This window comes from Pan troglodytes, chromosome 5, assembly GCF_028858775.2.
Source record: "Pan troglodytes isolate AG18354 chromosome 5, NHGRI_mPanTro3-v2.0_pri, whole genome shotgun sequence".
NCBI classification, from domain to species: Eukaryota; Metazoa; Chordata; class Mammalia; order Primates; family Hominidae; genus Pan; species Pan troglodytes.
Window position 1 is genome coordinate 148,829,018 of NC_072403.2, and position 20,173 is coordinate 148,849,190.

At 40.8% G+C, this 20,173-nt stretch overlaps 1 long non-coding RNA gene across 1 annotated transcript; it reads right to left on the bottom strand.

Annotated features, from left to right (window-relative positions):
* Positions 1 to 2,385: 2,385 nt before the first annotated feature.
* Positions 2,386 to 13,496, bottom strand: LOC104006998 (uncharacterized). The gene is made up of 3 exons (XR_681041.5): positions 13,399 to 13,496; positions 10,315 to 10,621; positions 2,386 to 3,399 (listed from the first exon to the last, which is right to left on the bottom strand). It is a non-coding gene; the product is annotated as an uncharacterized LOC104006998 (long non-coding RNA).
* Positions 13,497 to 20,173: the final 6,677 nt, after the last annotated feature.

Here is a 20,173-nt window from a genome sequence, read left to right on the forward strand (position 1 = left end):
AAGTAGTTGAAGTAGGTTTCTGATTATGCAACCAAAAAGCCTTCATGGGACATTCATGCACCTTCCTATCCACCCCACTGGGTAAAGTGCATGGTTATGTGCTACCAAAATGCCAGGAGGTCACTGGCTTCCTACTGAAAAACAAAAGAGTTAAACTCAGCATTGTATGATCCTGAAGTTTCTCCCTCAACCCTCTAGTTCTACGAGTCTTTGGAATTAATGGAGTTTTTGTTGGGACATTTTCTTAACCAAGCTTGATAGAACTCTAGAACGACAAAGATTCAGCCTGAAGGGCATGTATTATTGAAACAGACCCTTTAAGACAGGAAGAAATTTTCCATTTTGAAAAAAATTATTTTTCCTTCAAACCTGAAGGGGCATTTTGCTTTCCTGTCATTGAATTGAAAAAGTACCTCTGCTTTTTTAAACAGTGTAACTACAGCTGCCTGTCTGTGCTTCTCTTCACGTACCCAGACCAGGCGTCCGGCCGTGACGGGTAATCAAATCACCTCAAGGGACACTGAGCCATCTGCCCCTGATCTCAGCCCACAGAAGTGAGCTGTTGGAAAGGGTTCCAGCTTTTCATCTTTAGCCAGCAAGGTCCAATTTTCTCAATGGAAGTATTGATTTAAGTCTTTCAAAACAACCCCAGCTTCACTGACATCAAGGGGATAATTCACAGCATCGAGAGAAAAGAAAATAACACTGTGGATAAAGCTGTTAAGTTTTCTTTGCACTTTGAGGGGCCACAGGGGGAGCATCGCTTCAGCCCAGGAGTTTAAGACCAGCCTGAGCAAGATGGTGAGACCCTATCTTTACAAAATAATAACAAAAATAATAAATAGCCTAGTGTGGTGGTGCACACCTGTAGTCCCAGATACTCAGGAGCCTGAGGCGGGAGGATCGCTTGAGGCCAGGATTTGGAGGCTCCAGTGAGCTGCAATCCTGCCACTGCACTCCAGCCTGGGTGACAGAGCAAGACCCATCTCTTAAAAAAAAAAAAAAAAGCAGCTTTATTTTACATGCAAAACAAAGCCCTGAAATGCATTTCTCAAATCACTAACAGAAAAGATCAGCAAAATTACCGGGATTTTAGGATTAGGAAACTATAGTCTTAGGAGGCAATGAGGAGGCTCAGAGTGACAAAGTATGGTCCCCATGGAGCCAGCCCCATGCCGGGGTGTTTTTTCCACTAAAGCTGTTCTCAGAGCCCTAAAAAAGTTTGACAGATACATATTTTATTTTTTGTGTGTGTGTTTTATTCATCTTGTTGGCATAAAAATAGTGACATTCTCTTCTTATGGCAATTATATTTGAGTTATCTATCTATCTATCTATCTATCTATCTATCTATCTATCTATCTGTATTTTAAAGAGACAGGATCTTTCACTCTGTTGCCTAGGCTGGAGTGCAGCGTTGTGATCATAGCTAACTGCAGCCTTGAACTCCTGAGCTCAAGGGATCTTCCTGTCTCAGCCTTCCAAGTAGGTAAGACTACAAGTGTGTGGCACCATACCTGGCTAATTAAAACAGTTTTCTTTTTTTTGTAGAGAGGGGTCTTACTATGTTGCCCAGGTTGGTCTTGAACCCCTGGTCTCAAGCAATCGTCCTGCCTCAGCCTCCTAAAGTGGTAAGATTAGAGGCCTGAGTCACTGCACCCAGCCTGATTTGTGGTATATTTAAACAAATAAATGTATATTTATTTGAACTATCAAATTATGATTGAACTGTCAAAAAATTCCTAGGCTATCAGTTGGGATATATGAAGAGTGATGAGGATTTCATACCTTTTTTCCTACTGAAGCCTCAAATGTACAAGAAACATCAAAATGGATTGAGTTTTAAATGATTTTTAAATTCCTGTTAATACCTATTCTATTCAGGGATCTTTGTGTCTTAGGTTGAATTTCCAGAGGTGGCCCCTGAGATGAAAATTCATGTGAAAGTACAGTAGTCCCCCCTCATCCATGGGGGTTACCTTCCTTGGGTAGGTAAGCCCCCCAGTAGATGCCCAAAACTGCAGATAGAACCCTATATATAATTTGTTTTCCCTATGCATATGTACCTAAGATAAAGTTTAATTTATAAATTAGGCACAGTCAAGAGATTGACAGCAATAACTAATAGTAAAATAACAACACACCAACATTACTACCTTTTCACCTTGGGGCCATTATTAAGTAAAAATAAGGATGACTTGAACACAAGCCTCGCGATATGGAGAGTTGGTCTGATAACCGAGTCGACGTCTAAGTGGCTAATGGACAGTTTGCATCTACGATATGGATACACCGGATGAAGGCAGGATTCATGTCCCACATGGGATACAGCAGGACGGTTTGAGATTTCATCATGCCACTCAGAACGGCATGCAAATTAAAACTTATAAATGTTTTATTTCTGGATATTTTATTTAGTATTTTCAGACCTAAGTTGACTGCCAATAACTGAAACTGCAGGAAGTTAAACCTCAGGTAAGGGAGGACTACTGTAGTCTATCAGGAAATATCTCCAGAAGAAACTGGTAGCAGGGTGGGGAGGTAGGACAGGGAAGCGAAGGCCAAGCCAGGGTGTGATATCAGAGTCTCAGAGTCTAACTCTTAATCCTGCAGGAAGACCACCCTGACTAGGGCAAGGGTTAAGAATAGATCCCAGGCTGGGCATGGTGGCTCATGCCTGTAATCCCAGCACTTTGAGAGATCAAGGCAGGAGGATGGCTTGAGTCCAGGAGTTCAAGACCAGCCTGGGCAAAAAGTGAGATCCCTGCCCACCCCCATCTCTACAAAAAATAAAAACAATTAGCTGGGAGTAGTGGCACTCACCTATAGTCCCAACCACTCGGAAGGCTGAAGCAGGAGGATCGCTTGAGCCCAGGAGTGTGTGCCACTGCCCTCCAGCCTGGATGACAGCAAGATCCTGTCTCAAAAAAAAAAAAAAAAAAAAAAAAAAAAAAAAAAATTCCCAGGAGATAGCACTTCTGGCTCTAGGGCCAACAGATTTGGCAGCCTGAGAGCAGTTTTGTGATTAAAAAAAACCCAAAAAACCTGCAAATACTGGTTGGGGGACGACATCACACTGAGGGAGGGTGCTGTGGGCAAAAGGGATCTCATCTGCTGTGGGTGGAGCACAAACAGCAAGTTATGAGAACAGCTAAAGCTAACTTAGGTAAAGGGGTATCTCAATCTAGATTGCATTTGGCTGCATGTAGTAGAAATCTGACGCAGTGCCTAACCAAAAGAGTTTATGTTCCCAATATACCAAGAAGTTCAGAGATTGGCAGTCCAGGATTAATATAGCAGCTTCTCGATGTTATCAGTCAACAACATGCCAGCTCTGCCTTGCTTGTTGCTGCATGATTGCGAGATGGCTCTACTGCCTCCAGCCTCACATCTGCATTCCTGGCAGGAAGAAGAAGAGGAACAGAACAGAAAAGGCTGTATGTCTACTAGGAAAGCAGATATTTTCCAGAAATCTCTAGCAGACTTCTGGTTTCTTTCCCATTGTCAATAACTGAATCACGTAATTACCTTTAGACGTATGGAATTCTGGGAAGGTGGCATATGGTTCCCTTGAAAAGAATAACTTTTCATTCTTTTCATTCTTTGCTTTTTTTTTTTTTTTTTTTTTTTTAGTGAAGATGAGAGAATGGGCAATGACTGGGCATACAGTGGTGGCTATCCAATAGGGGATTTTTTTTTTGGTAAAAATATACTAGTAGGCTTTAGGAGCTTCCTAAGACAAGATTTAAGTACAGACAGCTGAGATATCTGAGGGATGGTGCCAGAACTTGCCAATGAGGAATTGAGGTAGGGCTGGTTTATGGGCAGTGACCTGTACAGTTGCACAGGGCATGTGGAAGGGCCCTGTGTTTGGTTTCATGCTATGCTGTCACTGAGCTATCACATTTTGTCTTTGGACTTGTGTTATTAAGTCTGATGGGACAATGGAGCATATGTGTTTTTTGGACTTGTGTTATTAAGTCTGATGGGACAATGGAGCATATGTGTTTTTTGGATTTGTGTTATTAAATCTGATGGGACAATGGAGCATATGTGAAGTGGCAGCACACGCCCTTGTTGGCTCAGGCTAGTGGTACGGCGTGCAATGAGCAATGTGCATGCCAAGCAGTTAGCTCAGCTGCACAGGCCAGGATGGGACCTGGGCCCAGATTGGTGGTAGTGATCATGGTGATAACAGCAGCAGAAGCAGCAACTGCGGAGACAGCAGCCATAGCCCTGGAGACAGGAGAAGCTCCACATGAAGGCAGTGCTAGGATTTCTGTTGGGAGGTCAGTTTGCTGGTCTATCCCTGGAGCCCATTCTTGGGGCATCTGCACAAACTGTAACTTCTTGGCTAGAAACTGCTGGCTGTCAGGCAGTCAAACTTTATCAGTAAACTATTACAAAAATAAAAATGTACACATAGACATTGCAATAAAACCTTGCGGGGAGTTATTAAGAGTCTTCAGAATTTAGAATCCCTGGTTTTGGAAACTACCACAACATTGCAAAACAAATATTCACAAGCTTAGAAACAGAAATTAAATTTAAAGACAATCTCATCTGGTGAAAAAAACCCGGTATTTTCATATAAAGCAATGGATGAATCAATTATTGATGAAGAAGACATTTAAAATTAAATTTTATCTTGTAATTGAAGATACAGTGATAGAATGCATAAACAGGTGTTTGCATTTTCAACAAATCATAAAGCCAGTTTCTTGTAAAACCTCCACAAGTTACAGAAAATGTAAGAGGAAATAAAAAACCATTGTACAATTTGCGTTTAAAATAAAATTCAGACTTACATGAAACTGGTTAGTATGAAGAGTTAAGTCTTTTTAGAAAAATTATTCTAAAATAATTGTCAGCTCTCGATGTATTAATATATATAATTTATCAGACATTTATCCTAATGTCGTCACAGCCTATAAAATACTCCTAACAGCTCCAGTAACATTCACATCAGCAGAAAGATCCTCCTTAAAATTAAAATTACCAAATTTATTTGCAATCTTGCATATTCCAAGAGCAACTCATGTGGCTTTCAATTATATCAATTAAAAATGAAGTTGCCAAAAGTATAAATTTTGATGACCTAGTAAACAAATTTGCAGAAGTGAGCCAGAAAAACCTCATGATCAATCAAGATACCATACTAATAAAGTATAGACATCCTCGGGCTCTGCATTGACAGATTCAACCAACTGAGGATGGAAAATATTCAGAAAAGAAAAACCAATTAAAAAAAACCCCACAATAACAAACAATACACAGTAAAAAATACAATATGACAACTATTTACATAGCATTTACATTGTATTAGGTATTATAAGTAATCTAGAGATTATTTAAAGTATGCAGGAGGACATATGTAGAGTATATGCAAATACAATGCCATTTTATATAAGAGACTTAAGCATCTGAGAATTTTATTATCTAAGGGGGTCCCTGGAACTGATTCCCCTTGGATACCAAGGGATGACTGTATTGGCAGTGGTGGTAGCAGTGGTACTGTTACAAAAATAAGAGAAGAAACTCATAGACAGAAGAGAAATAATAAGCACACTATTTATTATGTTATATAAGATTAGGACACCAAAAATATTTTCTTCAATTCGTAGTTCTACGTTGTTACCTATGTATCATGATTACCCCTTGTTATGGACTGAATTGTGGTCACCCAAGATTCATATGTTGAATCCTTAACCCTTAATGTGACTGTATTTGGAGATAGGGCCTTTAAGGAGATCATTAAGGTTAAATGAGGCCTTAATGGTAGGTCCTAATTCAATAGCACTGGTGTCCTAGTAAGAAGAGGAAGAGACACCAGAGAGAGCGCTCATTCAGCAAGCACACCAGGAAAGACCATGTGAAGACACGGTGAGAAGGTGGTGGTCTACAAGCCAGGAAGAGAGCCCTCAGCAGAAACCAACTCTCCTGGCACCTTCCTCTTGGACTTCGAGCCTCCAGAACTGTGAGGAAATAAACGTCTGTTGTTTAAGCCACCGTCTACGGTATTTTATGACAATGCAAGCTAACTAATATGTATGCACCTATTACATTTTATAAATAAGAATTTTTTTTTTTTTTTTTTTTTGAGATGGTGTTTTGCTCTTGTTGCCCAGGCTGGAGTACAATGGCATGATCTCCACTCACCACAAGCTCTGCCTCCTGGGTTCAAGTGATTCTCCTGCCTCAGCCTCCTGAGTAGCTGGGATTTCAGGCATGCGTCACCACGCCCAGCTAATTTTTGTATTTTTAGTAGAGACGGGGTCTCACCATGTTGGTCAGGCTGGTCTCGAACTCCTGACCTCATGATCCACCCTCCTCGGCCTCCCAAAGTGCTGAGATTACAGGCGTGAGCCACCGTGCCCGGCCCAGAAAATATTTTTAATGAAAGAAAAATCTTTATATTTTAGTGCCTTTAATGACATTTTCCTCTTACTTTTAAACAAGGGGCTCAACATTTTCATTTTGCACTGGGCCCCACAAATTACATAGGCGACTGTACTCTGAATTCAGGTCACACTCTGTGCCTCCCCTATGGCCTCAGAGCGTTTGTCTCCCTGCTTCTCTCTGCTTCCTCTCTCTCTAGATCAGCTGCTTCCACCCTGACTCAAGTACACAACATCCACCCACTAATGCTGTCTCCATTTCTGAGAGAAAGAATCTAATTGGCTTAGCCCAGCCCATGCATTTGCTAGTCCTGGGTCAGGTGCCCTGTTCCAATGGGCTGAGGACACCTGGCTGTCCAGGCCCACACTTTGCTGGGGCTCAGGTGGAAGGCAGTTTCAGAGGAGATGGCATGGACTGGACTTGTACTTCCAACTGAGGCACTTACGATGCTTTCACGGAGGATTGTCTGGCTTTGATGCTCCACTTCCTTTTACAAGGTGTTTAGCAGCTTCACTCCAAAAAATAAATATAACGAATCACAGCTTAAAAAGCAGAAACCAATGCCCTGTCCTCAGAAGTATCTTAGGGCTGTCTTGCCCAGCTTTCCATTGACAACCCATTAAGAACAGGATTGGGGGAGATTTTCAACAGCATAATGCAAATGCTCATAGGTTTTTAGTTAAGGGTACTCTAAACTCATTTGAGCATGGATTTTTGACATCCTGTCTCACTTAATATTAAACCATGCTTCAAAAAAGTTAAACAGCAGCACTTTGGGAGGCTGAGGCAGGCAGATCACCTGAGATCAGGAGTTCGAGACCAGTCTGGCCAACATGGTGAAACCCCATCTCTTCTAAAAATGCAAAAGAATTAGTGCCAGGTGTGGTAGCACGCACCTGTAATCCCAGCTATTACGGAGGCTGAGGCATGAGAATCGCTTGAACCTGGGAGGTGGAGGTTGCAGGGAGCTGAGATCGCGCCACTGCACTCCGGCAAGATTATGTCTCAAAAACAAAAGCAAAAACAAAAACAAACAAAAAACAAACAAAAATTAAGCAACAAAGATATAAATAAAAATAGAAATATATTTTCTACCAAGACAAATTTTAAGAACACATTTTTGGTAAGAAATATTTATCATTAAAAAGCAGTGAAAGCAAGATCCTTGCTATACATTTTTGGAAGCAAATTTGAAAGATTCCTGTTGAAATAAAAGTAGAAATTAAAATCATTGAATAGTAAAATATTTTATATAGTAACACCTTAGTTACCTAGAAGTCGGACTTAAGGACAACTCCTGCAATCTGGAATACAGCAACGGAACTAAGTTCCCTGAGGCACCGAAACAGTTTTCACAAAATCAATTCACTGAAGCTCATTTGTTTTAGTTGTAGAAGAGGGACTCAGTCAGAGCCTATTCACCCTTACTATTCACTGTCTAAATCACTTTGATGATCCAGTTTGCCACCCACAACATGTTAAAACCAACAATTTACTGGGGTAGCAGGGTGCTGCTAAAATATAGAGAGTGATTATTGACATCAGGGAGGAAACAGGAAAGGAGGAACTGTCAAACCAGTTTGGAGATATTCAATGCATACGTGCGTCCATGTACCTTTCTTACATACATTTAATTAGCGTGGGCTGAATGCCAGCTATTAGCCTATGACTGTGCTAGGTGCACAGGATACAGAGATTAAGGACTCAGTGTCTGCCCTAAGGGGCTTCTAATCTAGCAGAAAGGGTGACAAATAAAAAGGCAATTACAATATAATGTGGAGAATGATTAAGTGCCTGATTCGGCTTAAATCAGAAGATAAGCTAAAATGCATTTCAAGTATTTCAGGTAAGACATCTGAAACCCCAAATTAAGATCGGGGTAGTGGGGATGCAGAAATGTGTAAGACTTGAAAGATGTTGCAGGTAGAATTTGTACGGCAGAATGATGGATTGAGGTGAAGGGCGAGGGAGAAAAAAGAGTCCAGGATGTCACTCAGATTTCTGGCTGTTGTAAAGAAAGAGTTAGAGGCTCCAGTCTCTCCAGAGGGCATCACCTCATTACAGCTGACATTTTAAATGAAGACTTGGGAATCACTGACAAAAGGTCAGAGAAGTACGAAATCCATTTAGTAGCGACTTTCTCTGCTGGCGAAGAAAACACCTCGTCTTAAATGACTGGTATATGGAGGAGGTTTTGTAAGTTCCTTGAGGGCAGGGCACCCAACATTTATCCTTACGTCCCCAGTGCCCCAATACAGTAGATGCTTAGTAACAACGTCTTTATTGGATTTATAGAAACCAATTTAGATAATCTTGACCTTTTCTAGTCATCTCCCTTTAGGGTGTAAGATAAAACTGTGGAAATTTATAGAATAATCTTTAGTCCTTGAGCAGATAACGGTTGGCTCTAGACATATTTCTCTTTCAAAAAGAATTTTTCTTAGGAGAACTGAAAATTCTACGTTGTTGTCTTATTGAATCAGATCTTAAGACCCTGACAAGCAACCTTTCCATCTCTTCAGGTTTTCAGCTGCTTCGAGAGTAGCAGACACCAATTAGCTTCCTGACTGGCTCTGGGGTGTGGAGAGAGGCAAGTGGTGGCACCTTAGGGCACCGGAGCAGCCCTCTGTCCCCACAGGCACTCTGCATACTGACAGGTCTGGAAAAGGACTGTCATACCCTAAAGAAAAGGAGGACTCATTCGGCTGACCTTGGGGAGTAAAATGTCCCCTGAAACCTTTTAGACCCCTAGAAGGTTCCTCAGGGGCTTCTGCTGGAAAGAAGCTGAAGAGGCAACTTGTAAACAGTTAAGTCAAGATGCACTTAAAAAGAAAATCTCAGAACTAGGTCAGAATTGGACAGGGGGAAAGAACCATCTGGATGTGTTATGAAGCTTTTCACAAACTGTTTTCATGATTTTTATCACCGACATCTATTGGAGTAATGTTATTTTTTTATTTGAATATTTAATTTTCAAAGTTAAAGCCTGAGAAATAGAAGCATTTTATCTTTCACAAATAGCTGTGAGTCATGGTTTATATGTCTTGAATTTTTCTCAGCTTTAAAATCTCCGTTGGCTGTGAAGTGGGGGAGAAAAACAAAATAATGAAATTGCACAAGGAAAACCAACTTCCAAAAACACTCCCAACAATGGTCCTTCTTGCATATGAAAGATACGTTATTATATCAGATTGCCAAATTTGTGAGCTTGAATAGCAGATGTTCTCATTACAAAATCTCTGATTAAGATGAACACGGTGCTGCAGGGGATGGGTGCTAGAACTAAAACTAAACTGGGCAGTGGGTCTTCTGGGTGGAGATTTATGTCCCTTGGCTGGAGGAGACATGGTTGTGTGTGAAAATTCTTTTGAATTTTCCTGAAGCAGCTGTGATTTTCTGCAAGCCTGAACCTGAGGTAAGCTGTTTCCATTTCAGCCACCTCTTTATGGGGAGGTCACTCTGGAAGCATTTATCTGGTATGGGGGCCAACACTCCCGGATGTGGGAGGAGCCCGTCTGGAGGGATGGGCTTCTCATCACCTCTCCCTGGACTTGCTGCCTCCAACCAGGGGCCATGGTGACTATGAAGGGACGCAGCCAGTCCAAAGCCACCCCGGGAAAGATGTGGCCCGCAGCCTGGCAGGCTGAGGACGTGTAGGGGGCTGCACCAGGCGCAGCGAGTAACCCTACTACGTTTCTGAACGCACGCGGGGGCGCTGCCAATGTAAGGCTCCCTGTTAGGAACGGGTCCTAGCCCTCAGCGGAGGGTCACGAAGAAATGACAGACTTTCCTGGCAAGACTGTGGAATCAGATCGAGCCATTTTTAGCTGTAAATGTCTGGCTTTGCCTGCAGCATTTCAAGGAAGACTTGACTGCTGTGCGTTGCCGCCCTCCGCCCCGCTCCCCTGCACTTACCCACCCACCTCGCCTGCGCTGATCCGCAGACGCGCGCGGGGAAAGGCACGCGCGATGCTTTCCCACTCGCTCAGCGGGCGCCGCTCACTGGAAACTCGCTCCGGATTCCGAACCCGAGAGCAGAGCAGAGGGAAGCCCCTTTGCTGAGCACCTCCTTAGTGGAGGGCAATGAACGCGCTGAAATCCCAGAGCCTTCTCTGTCAAAGACATGCCGAGTTTGTGCATTCTCAGATCAATTCTGGGCTTTCCTGAAATTTTACTGGGGGTCCCAAAATTTAATTCGGAGGCGTTGCCTTCCATTCTTCCCCTGAAAATAGAGATATGACACAGAAATATTTGTTTACTAGCTCCCTCTCCCATCAGATATGTAGGGTCTTTATAAAATCCTTGTAAACTTTGAAACTTTAATAATTTTTATTCTACATACCATGGGCCTCAAATAGTATTTAAAAGGCAGACTTGAAGGTTGAGACATTTGTTTATACGATTGCACATTTGTATTTCGGATTCTATACAAACAAAAACGGCTTCCATAAGTGAGCATCTGTTTTCTATCTAACAGTATTAAAATATTTTAAAAATTCACACACCACTTGCAACTACCGAGTTTCCTCTGGTTCTTTTAAACAATTAAAATTAAATCATAATGGTCCACAGGTTGTATGAGCTCCCTTTTCTGTGACTGGGTTGAAGAGCTTTCCTTACCGACACTAGTCTTATTGTTCCTTAATTTCAGCTAGATAGATATCTCATGGGATTATTCATCTTCAGCTGTACTCAACTGGTTTTACTTCCTCGGTTCAAATGCATTTTGAATGTTTCCATCTGAACTTATATGCTGTGCCTGTCCTTAATAACACTGTTGGAAAGATATTGTTCATTGAATTCTCACCATTCCATCCTAATTACTTTCTCTTTGAGGCTTTGGTCTTTAAAATACAATAGCCTAGAGGCCTCTCTGATCCTGAGGGTGGTGCCAGTAACAGAGTAAATGTGCTCATAATAGAATTTCCACATTTTTCTTTTAAAAATACTTTTAAAATGTCACAAGTAATATATATCCATGATGAAAACCGAAAACAGGTAAGCAGAAATAAAAACTATGCACTTATATGTACATATTTATAAATATGAATATATAAAAATGTATACATATTTATAAAAATATGATACATTCCATTTTAAAAACATTTTTCTGCTAAATAAAGCATGAATACTCTCCTTTATTCTAATGGCTACTTAATTTTGCCCATACAGATGTAATAAAATTAATTCAATTAATTATTGTTGGAGATGCAAATTACTGAAAAATTTTTGCTATTGGAAATACAGCAATGAACATCTTATATTCTTGTGCATTTGCCCAATTATTTTTATAAGATAAATTTTCTGGGACCCAATTTCATTTTGACCAGAGCTTTTACTTATGGCTTCAACCTGCTGCCTTCAATGGGAGCTGATTTTGCTGATACAGAAGATAGTATTGCCTCTACTGGGTTCTTCATATTAGTTCCTCTGACTCGAGTCTTCATTCTAGTTACAATCTCTCTGAAAATTTCTCACTTTGGGTTTTCTATTCCTTTACTAGAGACTATATGGAGCTTGGCCAAAGTGGCCTTTATGATTTCCACATTTCCCCTTATCTTTCAACATCCTTCCTCTGCCTTCTCTTTAAATGCCCACAAATCTAGGCATAATTCTATTCTTGACTTCCCTTCTTTGTAGTCTATGCTCTCCCTTAGCTAGTTTGTCCTCTGATTCTATTTATGAGAGTGATTCATCCTTAAGCTCTATCCTTTTCCCCAATTTTTTGATGTGTATTCCCATATATTCCTTGGCATCTTCCCATGATAATAGTGCAAGTATCTTAAAGTTAGTATTCCCCAGACTCAATGCTTTATTCCAAACTCCCAGCAAAACAAAAACAAATAAAAATAAAAAACAAAACCAACCCCACCTCCCAAACAAAAGAACTCATTTTCTTCTTCCATATTCTCTCTTCAAAATTTGAAGGTGCCCACTGAGCCACCATCAAAGGGTCATTCAGATTTAGATTGAATAGACATTTATTAACTGTATCAAGTCATATCAGTTTCCTGCTTAAAACTCTCTAGTGGCTCCCCATTGCCATTAAAGTGTGACTCAAACTCCTTACAGGAACCATCAGGCTTCTGTGATCTGGCCTCTGTCTGCCTCCTGCCCAGATCTTTTCCCAGGCTCCTCCTGCCTCTCTATGATCAGCTGCCTGCTTTCTGACCTTCTCTTCAAAGTACAAGTGCATGTGCATCTCAGAGACTGAGCACTTGCTCTTCCTTTGGCCAGAACCCTGTTATGGATTACGTATTTGGTGTTGTAACTAACAACTCATTGCCAACCCAAGATCATTTAGATTTTCTGCTATATGTTTTTCTTTTGGAAGTTTTATAGTTTTGAACTTCACATTTAGTCTGTGATCTATTTTGAGTTAATTTTTGTGAAAGGTAGGTCTTTGTCTAGATTTTTTTTTTTTTTTTTTTTTGGCATTATCTATCCAATTGTTCCAGCACCATTTGGTGAATGCTCAACCCTTTCTCCACTGAATTGCCTTGGGCCTTTGTCAGAGATCAGTTAACTATTGTGTGGGTCTATTTTTGAGGACTAATTAATATAAATTAAAAGATTCCTTTATTCAAATACTCTATCAGCAAATATTTCATTGAGTCACTACTATATGATCAGTACTGTTTTAGGTACTGGGAACATATCTAGGAGTCAGAAAGAGATTTACAGAAATAAGTTAGCTTTTGAGTCTCATTTGTACAGTATTTCCTTTTCTGGCAACCCAAAAACTTCATTAACGAAAAAAGAAGGAAGTAAAAAGGACTTGCTTAAGCATCATGGCCATGAAGAAGGGGGAGGAGAAGATGACATTTCTAGACTGGAACTTATTTTTTGTAAGGATGAGAACTCAGAGGTATCAGTCTGGTGCTGACTCCTCAGGGGGGAACTTCTGGGCTCCTGTGTGTCCCTTTCAGGGATGGTATATTTGTCTGTTTTTATGCTGCTGATAAAGACATACCCAAAAAGAGGTTTAATTGGACTTACAGTTCCACATGGCTGGGGAGGCCTCAGAATCATGGCAGGAGGCAAAGGCACTTCTTACATGGTGGTAGCAAGAGAAAAATGAGGAGGAAGCAAAAGTGGAAACCCCTGATAAACCCATCAGATCTCAAGAGACTTATTCACTATCACGAGAATAGCACGGAAAAGACCAGCCCCCATAATTCAATTACCTCCCCCGGGTCCCTCCCACAACACATGGGAATTCTGGGAGATATAATTGGAGTTGAGATTTGAATGGGGACACAGCCAAACTATATCAGATGAGTATTACTTGGCTCCTCTTTGCTGTACACAAAGGGCATGTCTATGGCAGTATATGAAAAATAGAGAATGAGTTGCAAGCTAGTCGATTGTGTGGAAGAAAAAGGAAAGGAAAGAAAAGTAATTTCAGGGCGGGTGCAGTGGCTCACGCCTGTAATCCCAGCACTTTGGGAGGCCGAGGCGGGCGGATCATGAGGTCAGGAGATCGAGACTATCCTGGCTAACATGGTGAAACCCTGTCTCTACTAAAAATACAAAACATTAGCCGGGTGTGGTGGTATTAACCTATAGTTCCAGCTACTCGGGAGGCTGAGGCAGGAGAATCCCTTGAACCCGGGAGGTGGAGGTTGCAGTGAGCTGAGATCGCGCCACTGCACTCCAGCCTGGGTGACAGAGTGAGACTCCGTCTCAAAACAAAACAAGAAAAAGATTTCAAATATTGTTTTTTCATACGTCATATTAGGCATTTAGAAGTGAAAGGGACCTTAGAGATCATCTATCCCAACTCCCAACCCTGTGGAGGAATCCGTCTACAAAAGCTGTAGCAGAAACCAGCCTGTACCTGAACCTTTCCAGTGACAGGAAACTCAGTACCTCGGAGCTGCCACTTAATTATAGAAGACCCTCCCTTACTCAGAACTGAACTCTGTCTTCCAGAGACTCCCAAATATATGTCCTAATTTTATTCTCTGAAGCAACAGACATATATATCTAATGTCCTCGTTTGCAAGAAAGTCCTTTGCATATGGTTATCGGGGGTTCACTAAGTCCTGGATTTTTTCTCTCTGCACTTCCCCTTAAGTCTTGGCTTTGAGACTTTTTAAAGTTGTTTTCTGGTTGGCTAAAGCCCTTGTTAAAGGTGCTGCTCAAAATGAATACAACACTCCTGGTATTTGAGCCTAGGGTTTAGTTGATGTGGGTTGCTAACAAGAAACTTTTTTTTTGAGACAGGGTCTTGCTTTGCTGCCCAGGTTGGAATGCATTGGTGCCATCATGGCTCACTGCAGCCTTGACCCCTGGGCTCAAGCCATCCTGCTGCCTTGGCCTCTTGAGTAGCTGGGACCGCAGATACTTGTCACCACACCAGGTTAATGTTTTTGAATTTTAAGTAGAGACAGGGTCTTGTTAGTTGCCCAGGCTGGTCTCGAACTCCTAGGCTCAAGTGATCCTCCTGCCTCAGGCCTCCCAAAGTGCTAGGATTACAGGCATGAGCCACTGTGCCCAGTCAAGAAACACCTTAATTATACTTAACTATAATTCTGTTTATATGAATGTCTTACCTATACTTCTGTTTATACGTTTATACTCTTTTTTCTCCCAGAGGTTAAATGTTTAAAGTTCCTCATTATGCCTCGACTAAAGATGCTTCTATGTGAAAGTGTTGTTTCAATCTGTAATTTCACAATATTTTATTCTGGAAGCTGGTGGCAACAAGCTGGCAGGAAACATGGACCTCAGGAAAAGCAAACACATTCTATTTGCTAATGGTCACTAAGCGATTGTAACCAAGGCAAGCTTATTACAGAAAGGAACAATCAGCTGAAGTGTAAAGACAGAGCGTTTGAAAAATCCTAACCCTTCTTCCCTGCATGCTAAAATCAGCTAACAGAGATAAACTAGTAGCTGGTTCTTAAAAGAGGGATTTGTTTACACTACATAATTTTTATCAGTGGGACAGCCTGTTTGCCTGCCTGAGAACTTGTTACTTTTTAATGCATTTACCTGTGAGTAAGAAAAAGGTGCTTGCATTTCAGAAGTTTGTGTGAATCACGTGTCCTCCTCATTTCCTACCAGAGTTCAGGTATTTGTTTATTTTGACTAATGACAGTTCTCAGTAAAGCTAAGGTTTTAACCTCATGCCCTTCTGCATAGAACCTAATCTGTCAACGGCTCTTTCTTGTTCAGAATTTTAGACTTAGTACAAAGTTTGCAAACTAAGAGCTTTTATAAACAGAATATGACCATTAATATACTTGTTTCTGAATTCCAAGGGAAAATGTATGACAGCTCTCATAATTTCAAATGCCTTGACCACTGTCACAGAGCTAATACTGATTATGGAACCCATGAGTATGACACTAAAATTCAGGGGCTTTGGGATTCCATTGTTGTTTTGCTTAATTAAATAGACATACATTAGGGCATGTATACTATACATGCTCAGTCTGAAGAAGAATAACCAAAGGAAAACTCTTGTTTTCATCACCATTTAAGGAGACCATTACCAATTCCAATGTGACCTCTCTCCTTGGTTCCCAAGGGGGAACCACAATCTCAAACTTTTAGTCATTTCCTTGTCTTACCACATATATATGTATCCCTAAACAATATAGTGTTTAGTTTTCTATGTTTGGGTATTTTATACAAGTGGAATTATTCTCTCTGTGTTCTTTTAGAAATCAATCTTTTTGCTCAATATTATGTTTGTGAGGTTCATTCATGTTACCCTCTGAATTGTAGTTCATTTTCAAAGCTTTCTTCTGCTGATAAGCCTTTGTGTTCTTTTGCAGATTAAAAAAATGAATGATGCTTCTATGAACATTCTTCTATGTGCATCTGGTGCTGTTTTTATTGCTGTTTTTATTGTTTTATTTATTGAGCACTTATTTTGTGTCAGGGACGGTTTTAAGCGCTTCAAATATATTGATTCATTTAAATCTGCTGCCCTCTGAGGTATGTAAAATTATCATCCTCATTTCACTGATGAGGGAATTTGGTCCAAAGAGGTTAAGTTGCCTGAGGTGACAAACCTAGGAAGCTACAGAGACCAAGCCTCTCAGCTTCAAGAGTCTATCCTTGCAATGAATACACCATACAGAAAGTTCTTCTTTGGCTTATCCATCCCTCAATCAGTCAATGTGAAAAGTTCTAAGGTGTGTTTCCATTTGTCCATATATCCTTTTGTTAATCAAATGCTGGCAAATTCTTTTTAAAGCAAAAAGTCAACAAATTTAATAGAGATCTAATACGCCACACCTCCTTTTTGGGGGCTTGGGGTTAAAATCTCTATCATTTTTAAATTTCCCTCTCATATCAAATATCCTGATGTTTTATTTAGCATGTCAAATCAATTTCAGAATGGGAAAGAATGCACTTGCCTGAGAAGAAAGAATAATATGTAAATAATTTTAACCGTATGAGACCTTTAAGAGCAGTATCTAATTCATATGCCCCTCAAAAGTGAGTGCCAGGGACAGGCAAATGACCAATGGTATTTATCCCCATCAGTGCTCATCTGTCTCAGTGGCCTGTGCATGAAAACATAAACATGAGCCATATGTCCATCTTCTGAGTTGGTGGAAACCCTCCGAATACCACCTAATCCAGAAAATGACAGATTGAGAAATCTAAAGAGATCTGTTGGGGAGAGTAAGGGAGAAAATGCCTCATCTGCTTCCAGTTATAGCAAAGAGTCAGAGCATCAGTTCCTTGGGACAGAAGGAGCCTCCACCCATCAACACAAGCATAACAGCAAGCACCACCAAACAGCCTCACACACCAGCCCTCAGCCCCTCTCTCAAGGGAGTCTTGCATGTAGCAATGCTGAAAGAACCTTAACTCATTGGCATGAAAACCAGAAGTGAAAATCAAAGGGAAAATTTGTTAAAGATTAAAACTAGTAGGACTGAAGTTTTGCAGCCACCAAATGGGCCAAGGAGGCTGGAGGAACATCAGTCCTGCTGAGATGGTCAAAGTAATGGCCTGCATGGCCAAGGCTGCCTTCAAGCACATGTCACTGAGGACCCAAGGCTTGGGAGAAGTGGTAGTAGGAACTAAGCACAGAGGGTCTATCTCCAATAAGGGACGATACATGACCAGAATAGTCATCCAGCCAGTTTGGAGAGGTAGTAATTTTCAGGAAATAATGTTTTTGAGAGGTTCAGTTATCTTTAAAGGACTTACAGTATTTTTGGTTGCTGCTTGGCTAAATCTATTTTATTTTCATTTTTATTTTATTTTATTTGAGACGGACTCTCGCTCTGTCACCCCAGCTGGAGTGCAGTGGTGCCATCTTGGCTCACTGAAACCTCCGCCTCCCAGGTTCAAGTGATTCTCCCGCCTCAGCCTCCTGAGTAGCTGGGATTATAGGCACATGCCACCACGCCTGGCTAATTTTTGTATTTTTAGTACAGATGGGGTTTCACCATGTTGGCCAGGCTGATCTCAAACTCCTGACCTCAAGTGATCTGCCCACCTCGGCCTCCCAAAGTGCCAGGATTACAGGCGGGAGCCACCATGCCTGGCCTAAAACTGTTTTAAAGCATTATGTTTGGAAAAAATAATTCCCAATCTGTTGTTTCAAATGTTCTAGCTTGAATAAGATTGGTGCATTATAAACTTAATCTGTAGTTAAAATCAGATAGTTACATATTTTTGAGTGAAAGGAGCAAGTTATAAAATAATCCAATATAATCCCCACTTTTGGCAAAAATATTTACATACATGCAATGAAAATATCCGGAAAGTCCTACACCAAGGTTTATGAACTGAGGCACTATTGGCATTTTGGGCTGGATAACTCTTTGTTATGGTAGGATGTTTAGCAGTATTTATTCCTGGCCTTGGCCCCCTACATGCCAGCAGCACCCTCCTCCTGAGTGGTGACGATCAAAAATTTTCTAGACATTGCCACATATCCCCTGGGGGACAAAAATTCTCCCAGTTGAGAATCATTTCTCTATTCAAATATGTTTATGGTGGTTAAATCTGGGTGACAGTATTATAGGTAATTTTTCTTTCTTCCCCTATTTATTTCTAGTTACTCTACAATGAATATGTATACATATATCTTAATATATATCTTCTATAATAAAAATAAAAGCTATTGTTAAAATACCCATAACCATAGCACTATTTATTTTAAAAATTATAGGTACATGCTTTTGAGCAAAATCTTTGAAAACTATCTGTAGATAGGTTTATGGAAGATACAATGTGAGGAATTAAAAAGGAAAAGTTCTTCTAAGATAATTTAGCAAAAATTAATCTGCAAGATGTGGGGGTGGTAATGTGTGGGCCAGAAATAACTTGATTAATGACCCAGGGGTACCCATCCATGACAACCAATCCTCTGTTTAATGTTCTCATTAGATTTACCAAGCTGGCGGTCTTGTGCTCTGGGCTGTACAAATAGTTTTTCTCTGCACTGATTTCCTTCCAGTTGGGCTCGGCATGGGCAGGCACCAGATCTTTCCCATGTTATGGGCTCCAGTGACAAGTTCACTTCCCTCACTTCCTTCTTGAGAGGAAGACATGGCACTATGTTTCACTTACTTTGTAGAGGTGGTATTTTCGTTCACCAGTTGTTTAGGATTTATGGGGCGTGGAAATGGAGCTGCTAATAGATGTTTTTTATTTCTATTAGATAAGGAAAACTTAACTGATGTTCAAGTGGTATATAAAATCCTGGGAATGTCCAGGGATAAGATGAACAGCATAGTTGTCCCTTGGTATTCACTGGGGATTGGTTCCAGGACCCCTGAGGATACCAAAATCCACGGATGCTCAAGTCCATGGTATAAAATGGTGTAGATAACCTACACACATTCTCCTGTATACTTTCCATCATCTCTAGATTGCTTGTAATGCCCAATAGGCCTAGACATCAGTTCATTTAAGTGCATTCAGTGTAGTACTCAGTGCGATGCAAATTCAAGGTTCACTTTTTGGAACTTTGTGGATTTTTTTTTTTTAATGAATGTTTGATTTGCTATTGGTTGAATCCATGGATGCTGAACCCATAGATACAGAGGACCAACTATACTTGTCGGACTCTGAAACTTCAACTTCTCAGCTCCACTTGAACCTCAGGCACAGAGATGGAATCTGAAGCGGACCAAAGGGTGGCTTCTTGGAGATGGTGAGGCGTGGCCACAGGAGGAACAGGATGCATGACAGCTGCCTCCCACACAGATATACCGCATCTAAGAAGATGTCGCCACCCCCACGAGAAATATCTACTGTATGCTCATGTTTGAATGTGTGTGTATATATATAGACTCAATATATGCATATGTTGCAAAGAACTGAAGCAGCAAAATTAGAGAATGCTCAATATTTCTGACATGCTTGGAATAACAAGAGATGTAAAAGCAACTCAGAATTAGATTCCCCTTTTACGAAGCCAGATAATGTGGCTGAACCACTGAAGGATTTCAATCTGAGGGCACAAAGTAGGAAGCAAATTACTATTTACTCTCCGGCAAGAAAAACAGAGTTAGACAAGGTCTGCCTTTGAATCACAATAGTTGTATGTCTAAATGGCGTTTCTTTCTGGCAGTTAGTAATGGGACCTGGCAGTTAATGATGATGATGACAAACACTTAGGGAGCACTCACTATGTGCCCAGCACAGGTCTAAGTACCTTCTATAGTCCAACTCTTTTATCCTCAAAACAGCCCTAAGGCAGCTCTTATTTCTATTGCACAGATGAGGACACTGAAGGACATATTAGGTGCTTAGAGAATATTTTGTGAATGGAATTAATAAGCAGAAC